The sequence below is a fragment of the Erinaceus europaeus genome, chromosome 10 (genome assembly GCF_950295315.1).
Source record: "Erinaceus europaeus chromosome 10, mEriEur2.1, whole genome shotgun sequence".
NCBI classification, from domain to species: domain Eukaryota; kingdom Metazoa; phylum Chordata; class Mammalia; order Eulipotyphla; family Erinaceidae; genus Erinaceus; species Erinaceus europaeus.
Window position 1 is genome coordinate 119,089,145 of NC_080171.1, and position 8,395 is coordinate 119,097,539.

Genomic DNA, 8,395 nt, shown 5'->3' on the forward strand with positions numbered 1-8,395 from the left:
TGTCTCTCTCTTTCTCTCCGTCTCCCTCTTGTTTCTTGATTTCTATTTGTTTCTATCCAATAAATAAAGATAAAAAGAAATAAAAATTGTAATAAAATATTCTAAAATTAAAAAGAGACCTTGACATAATTCGACTAAAAACTTTTCAGAAGTAGGGAGTCGGGTGGTAGCGCAGTGGGTTAAGCGCAGATGGCGCAAAGCGCAAGGACTGGCATGATGATCCCGGTTCGAGCCCCCGGCTCCCCACCTGCAGGGGAGTCGCTTCACAGGCGGTGAAGCAGGTCTGCAGGTGTCTGTCTTTCTCTCCTCCTCTCTGTCTTCCCCTCCTCTCTCCATTTCTCTCTGTCCTATCTAACAATGACATCAACAACAGTAATAGCTACAACAATAAAACAACAAGGGCAACAAAGGGGAAAATAAGTAAATAAATATGAAAAAAAAACATTTCCTTAAAAAAAAAAACTTTAGAAGTAAACCATAAAATTTGGAACATGGTAGGGCAGTTTTATTATTAATACTCTAGCTCCCCCTAGTGATCAATTTTCATCATAGCAGAAGCTCTTCCAGGAGTTAGTCCAGAATAAGGTAAGATACTTATATTGCATAGTCCATAGAGTTTTTGAAAATATTTGAGGTGGCTTAATGAAAAGACAAAGTGGAATGAATTTAAATTAATTAAAATTCAGTTTTATAATGTATTCAACATCATCTTTTTACTACAGGTAATAATGGTCACCACAGAAAATTCTCTAAGCTTGTCCCATGCTAATTGAAGGCAGAACTAGGAAACATAGAGAAGACAGTTCTGGAAATCAAGGCCAGAGGTTTCTTGACCCAAACCTTCTATAAGATGTCTTGACCTGGGAGTCGGGTGATAGTGCAATGAGTTAAGCACAGACAGCGCAAAGTGCAAGGACTGGCATAAGGATCTTGATTCGAATCCCGGCTCCCCACCTGCAGGGGAGTCGCTTCACAGGCGGTGAAGCAGGTCTGCCTGTGTTTGTCTTTCTTTCCCTTTCTCTGTCTTCCCCTCTTCTCTCCATTTCTCTCTGTCCTATCCAGCAACGATGACAACAATAATAACTACAACAATAAAACAACAAGGGCAACAAAAGGGAATACATAAATAAATTTTTTAAAAGTTTGTTAAAAAAAAAAAAAAGTCGGGAGTTGGGCGGTAGCATAGTGGTTAAGCGCAGGTGGCGCAAAGCATAAGGACCGGCATAAGGATCCTGGTTCAAGCCCCGGGCTCCCCACCTGCAGGGAAACTGCTTCACAGGCGGTGAAGCAGGTTTGCAGGTGTCTATCTTTCTCTCCCATTCTCTGTATCCCCCTCCTCTCTCCATTTCTCTCTGTCCTATCCAACAACGAAGACATCAATAAAAACAACAATAATAACTACAACAATAAAACAACAAGGGCAACAAAAAGAGAAAATGAATAAATATTAAAAAAAAAAAGATGTCTTGACCTAAGGTATTGGAGGACAAAAAAGGAAAAGAAAAAGATGTAGAGGGTGTCAGGAGGTAGCGCAGTGGGCTAAGCATAGGTGGCACAAAGCTCAAGGACCCTAACAAGGATCCCGGTTCGAGCCCCTGGCTCCCCACCTGCAGGGGAGTCGCTTCACAAGCGGTGAAGCAGGTCTGCAGGTGTCTGTCTTTCTCTCCCCCTCTCTGTCTTCCCCTCCTCTCTCCATTTCTCTCTGTCCTATCCAACAACAATGACATCAATAACAACAACAATATCTACAATAAAAAACAACAAGGGCAACAAAAGGGAATAAATAAATATTTAGAAAGAAAAAAAGAAAAAATGTAGACTTTGACTTTTATTATTTATTTATTTGTAAATAAAGTCAAATAGCAAGTGATCAAAGGTTTGTTCAGTTTAAGAGCTTGGAATGCGGTTGACTTGTGTAGCTGTTTAAGAGTAATCCCTGTGTTTTAAAAGCACCAAACAGATGGCTGGAATGCCTTTGTTTTTGGCAGAGAACAAGAAACTTAATAAAAAGGTTCAACTAAATGTCCCATTCTTGATATTCAATTTATGTACTTAATACTTGTACCAACTCTGCAAAAATAGGCTGGAGTAAGTTGTTTTTGGTCCAGTCACAAGGAAGATGAAATTGACAAAGGAACTGATATTTAAAAGAGCAGGGACAAAAGCCTCTTCATATTGTAATTTTTCATTACTATCTTTCTTTATTTATTGGCTACAGACAGCCAGAAACTGAGAGCAAGGGGGAGATAGAGGAGGAGAGAGACAGAGAGACACCTGCAGCCCTGCTTCACCACTTGCAAAGCTTCCCCCCTGCAGGTGGGGACCAGGGGTGTTGAACCGGAGTCTGAGCTCAGCCTGTTACACCACTGCCCAGACCCCAAGAGTATTACTAGTAAATAAAAATACAGTTGACTTTCTAATATTAATATGAACCCTGAAACTTTTGACCTAGTTAAATTCAGTTCTTTTAAACATTTTGTTTTTAATTATCTTTATTTATTTATTGGATAGAGACAGCCAGAAATTGAGAGGAGGAGGAAAGCTAGAAAGGGAGACAGAGAGGCACCTGCAGACCTGCTTTACCACTCACAAAGCCTTCCCCTGAAGGTGGGGACTGGGGGCTTGAACTGGGGTCCCTGTGCATTGTAGCATGTGCACTCACCCAGGTGCACCACCACTCAGCCCCAAATTCAGTTCCTTTATTTTTGCTGTTTTATTTTATTTATAAATAGGAAACACTGGCAAAACCATAGGATAAGAGGGGTATAACCCCACACAGTTCCTACCACCAGAACTCCGTATCCCATGCCCTCCCCTGATAGCTTTCCCATTCTTTTTTTTTTTTTAATATTTATTTATTTCCTTTTGTTGCCCTTGTTGTTTTATTCTTGTTATTATTGTTGTTGCCATTGTTGGATAGGACAGAGAGAAATGGAGAGAGGAGGGGAAGACAGAGAGAGGGAGAGAAAGACACCTGCAGACCTGCTTCACCGCCTGTGAAGCGACTCCCCTGCAGATGGGGAGCCGGGGGCTCGAACCAGGATCCTTATGCAGGTTTTTGCACTTTGCACCACCTGCGCTTAACCCACTGCACTACCTCCCGACTCCCAGCTTTCCTATTCTTTATCCCTCTGGGAGTATGGACCTAAGATCATTGTGGGATGCAGAAGGTGGAAGGTTTGTCTTCTGTAATTGCTTCGCCACTGAACATGGGTGTTGACTGGTTGATCCATACTCCCAGCCTGCCCCTCTCTTTCCCTAGTGGGGCAGGGTTCTGGAGAATTGGAGCTCCAGGACACATTGATGCCCAGGGAAAGTTTGGTTGGCATCATGGTAGCATCTGGAACCCGGTGGCTGAAAAGAGAGTTAACATATAAAGCCAAACAAATTGTTGACCAATCATGGACCTAAAGGCTGGAATAGTTCAGATGAAGAGTTGGGGTGGGGGATTCAATTAGTTCTAATAAAACTGATGTTAGTTTGCTTTACTCTGTGCATGTTGGTGTAGATAATGATGCCATCTACCTATAGAAACAGCTTCTCTTGAAAGATTTATTCATTTATCCTGCTGAGAGAGAAAGCAAGTAAGAGCTGAGACAAGAGCTCTGCTCAGCTCTAGTGATGGGGGTGCCAGGGACTGAACCTAGGACCTCAAGGCCTCAGGCATGGAAGACCAGTGCATTATCTCAGACCTACTTCACTGACTCTACATACTTATTTCTCTTACCTTACTACAGGCTAGGGTCTCTAGTATGCTGCCAGATAAAAAACTTGTTTTTACTTGAAATTCATATTATTTAACTTTATTCCTGCTCTGGTTTGTTGTGGTGTTGGAGACTGAACGTGGGACTTTCGGTGCCTCAGACGTGGAAGTCATTTTACAAAACTATTATGCTGTCTCCTCAGTCCTATTTGCTTTGCTCTAATTTTACAGAGAAAACAATCTGCCCCACACTATTAAGTATGAAGTTATAGGTATTTCTTTCTTGGGAGGGGAGATAACATAATGGTTATGCAAAGAAACTCTCATGCATGAGGCTTCAAAGTCCCAGGTTCAATCCCTTGTGCCACCACAAGCCAGAGCTGAGCAGTGCTCTAGTGTTTCTTTCTTTTGAACATGTTTTGGTAGTTTGCATTTGTCAAGACATTGTTCATCTTCATCTTTTTCATTGTTAGATTTATAGATATAAAGTGGTTTATGATGTTTCATTATTATGATTGCTATTTTGTTTCACTTTATTCATTTATTAGGAAAGACAGACCGGAGCCCTGCTCAGTTCTGGCATATGATGTTGTTGGGACTCAATCTGGGACCTCTGAGTCTCAGGCAAGAGAGTCTTTGGCATAACCGTTATGCTGTCTCCCCAGCCCACACGTTCATAGGGTTTTGTTTATGGGCCCAGCACGCTTCTGCTGCGTGACTCTGCTAATGTTCATGGTGGGTTTTTTTTTTTTTTTTAATATTTATTTATTCCCTTTTGTTGCCCTTGTTGTTTTATTGTTGTAGTTATTATTGTTGTTATTGATGCCATCATTGTCGGATAGGACAGAGAGAGTTGGAGAGAGGAGGGGAAGACAGAGAGGGGGAGAGAAAGACAGACATCTGCAGACCTGCTTCACCGCCTGTGAAGCGACTCCCCTGCAGGTGGGGAGCCAGGCGCTCAAACCGGGATCCTTACGCCGGTCCTTGCTCTTTGTGCCACGTGCATTTAACCCGCTGCGCTACCACCAGACTCCTTTTTTTCTGTGTTTATTATTATTATTTATTGGATAGAGACAGTCGGAAATTGAGAGGGAAGGGGGGGATAGAAAGGGAGACACCTGCAACACTGCTTCACCACCTGCAGGTGGGGCGCCAGGGTTTGAGCCTAGGTCCTTGCACATATTGTAACATGTGCTCTCAACACACCTATCACAATGCACAAGGACCTGGGTTCGAGCCCCCAGCCCCCACCTGCAGGGGGAAAGCTTTACAAGTGGTGAAGCAGGGCTGCAGCTGTCTCTCTCCCTCTCTACCACTCCCTTCACTCTTGATTTCTGGCTGTCTCTATCCAATAAGTAAAGACAATAAAAAGAAAATTAAAACATGTGCGTTCAACTAGGTGCGCTACCACCTAATGGCCCCAAATGTTCCTACTTCTCCACTTCCTTTTTCTGTTATAGCCAAGGTCTTTAGTTGCATTTTATATTTTAAAAATATTTATTTATGTGGTCTGGGAGGTGGTGCAGTGGATAAAGCACTGAATTTTCAACCATGAGGTCCCGAGTTTGATCCCCAGAAGCACAAGTACCAGAGTGATGTCTGGTTCTTTCTCTCTTATCTTTCTCATGAATAAATTCTTTAAAAAAATTCTTTACTTGAGAGAGGAGGAAGAGAGAAAACCAGTCCATCTCTTTGGTACTTGTATTGTCAGGGATAAAACTCAGGACATTATGCTTTGAAGTCCACCCACCGCACCAGCTCCCAGGCCATGCTAATTACTACTGCTCATTTTTAAAAAAAATATTTATTTAGTTATCCTCTTTTGATGCCCTTTTTATTGTTGTAGTTATTATTGTTGTTATTGATGTTGTCATTGTTGTTGGATAGGACAGAGAGAAATGGAGAGAGGAGGGGAGGACAGAGAGAAATGGAGAGAGGAGGGGAAGACAGAGAGGGGGAGAGAAAGACAGACACCTGCAGACCTGCTTCACTGCCTGTGAAGCGACTCCCCCTGCAGGTGGGGAGCCGGGGGCTCAAACTGGGATCTTTACACCTGACCTTGTGCTTCACGCCACATGTGCTTAACCTGCTGTGCTACCGCCCGACTCCCACCACTGCTTATTTTCATGGCATTGTTCATTTTGCTGAGTTGCATGAATACATTTTTTTTGCTTGTTGATTTTTCTCATTAATTTTTGTCTTTATTTTCATTGGCTTGTGTTTCACATTCTTTCTTCTGCTTATATTGAGTATTAATTACTGTTGTACTACTCTAGTTTCTTTAAGTGACTGCATATCAGTTATTCAAGGTCTTTTTTAATGACTTTATTTATTTAATCACGAGAAAGATAGGAAAGAAAGAACCAGACATCAGTCTGGTACATATGCTCCTGGGGATTGAACTTGGGACCTCATGCTTGAGAGTCCAATACTTGATCCACTGCACCATCTTCCAGATCACTTTTTTTTTTATTATTAAATTTTTTTGCCTCTAGGTTATTGCTGGGGCTCATTTGAATCCACTACTCCTGGAGGCTATTTTTCCCATTTTGTTGCCTTTGTTGTTGTCATCATTGTTGGATAGGACAGAGAGAGATCAAGAGAGGAGGGGAGACAGAGAGGCGGAGAGAAAGACAGACACCTGCAGACCTGCTTCACCGCCTGTGAAGTGACTCCCCGGCAGGTGGGGAGCTCGGGGCTCGAATCTGGGTCCTTCCACTGGTCCTTGTGCTTCGTGCCACATGTGCTTAACCTGCTGTGCTACCACCAACTCCCCCTGGAGGCCATTTTGTCCCTATTTTTGTTGCTGCTGTTCTTGTATAGGACAGAGAAATGTCAAGAGGAGGGGGTGAGAGAGAGAGAGAGAGAGAGAGAGATAGCCAGCCACCTGCAGATCTGATTCACCACTTGTGAAACATCCCTCCTGCCAGTGTTCAAGGTGGGGGGCTTTGAACTGGAAACCTTGCATGTTTCCTTGAGATTAGCAGAGTATTTATTTTAAGTAGATGAGGATGCTACTACATTTGTAACCCAAAAGGCTAGTCAATCTTTTCAAAGACTGAAAAAAAGACACGGAGTCTAAGTACGTGGGTTTCTATCCTATCTCTACTCCTTTCAAGCTCTGCAGATTTGGACAAGTTCCTAGTTTCCCTGAGACTGAAAGAGATAAAATAACATCTACTGCACACAGGGGAGCAGCTGCTGAGCCTTGCATGGAACTGGAAGAAAACTTCTCCATTTGAGGAAAACGTTCTAGAGAAAAGAGGACTTCTGGGTGGGGGTAGATGGCATCATGGTTATGCAGAGACTCATCCCTGAGGCTCCAAAGTCCCAGGTTCAGTCCCTATACCGCCATCAGCCAGAGCTGAGTAGTGCTCTGGTAAATCAAAGAAAAAAAAGACAGAGAAAAGAGGAAAGTATTTGGTAATAACCACTACATTATGGAAAAGTTTAATAGATCCGGATAGAAGGGGGTTTATTAGTATAAAATCCTTTTTGTTTTTAGACTTAAAAAATTTTTTTATTCATTGTCGTTGCCCTTGTTTTATTGTTGTAGTTATTATTGTTGTTATTGATGTCACTGTTGTTGGATAGGACAGAGAGAAATGGAGAGAGAAGACAGAGGAGAGAAAGACACCACCTGCAAACCTGTTTCACCGCCTGTGAAGCGACTCCCCTGCAGGTGGGGAGCTGGGGGCTCGAACCGGGATCCTTATGCCGGTCCTTGCGTTTTGCGCTACCGCCCGGCTCCCTCCTAGTTACAGCTTCTAGGCAATAATCTGTGACAAGTACTTTCCCCCAATCATGTAAATCATGTAACAAAAAACCAACAATAATAGACCAAGTATCGTTTGGAAGTTTTACTAAGTATGGACAAGCAAAACTAATCTCACTTTTTGCTGCATTATCAACTAATATTAATCCCTCAGTTTCAATATTTACTCAATTGGCTTATAGTAGTTGAGTAAGACTCCCTTTTAAACTTGGAACACCATGTCAAAGATCTCAGGAAAAAGTTGCTTACAGAAAAATCCTAATATTTTTCTACTGCATTCAAAGTAATTCAATCCACGATGACGGTGCTGATTTTTGCCTCCAGGGTTATCGCTGGGCCTCGGTGCCTGGACTACAAAGCCACTGCTCCTGGAGACCATTTTTTCCATTTTATTGAATAGGACAGAGAGAAATGGAAAGACGAGGGGAAGATAGAGAGGGAGAAAGATAAGACACTGGTAGACCTGCTTCATCGCTTGTGAAGTGACCTTCCTGCAGGTGGGGAGCCGGGGGCTCGAACCAGGATCCTTGCCCTAGTCCCTGCACTTTGTACTATGTGCACTTAACCTGGTGCGTAACCGCCCAGCCCCCATGATTAATTCTTCATGGAAAGTAAGTCTGAGCTCAATGTCTGGTGCACAGACAAGAAATAAAAACTTTATGTTCACAAATGTACAGATTTTGTGGCTTTAGGTGATTTTTAGTTATGTATTTTTTTTGCATTTTATTCTCCACATATATATGAATAACTGAAAATTCACTTTATATCCATTTCTACTTATCTCTTTCTTTGAGAAGGGAATGAGAACATCATCTCGGACAAGACAATGTATCACTTGCACCTGCTTTTCAAAGAAGTTTCTCTTGAACAAGACAAAATGTTGCAGCTCGTCACATGGTAAATCTACTGGATCCTCA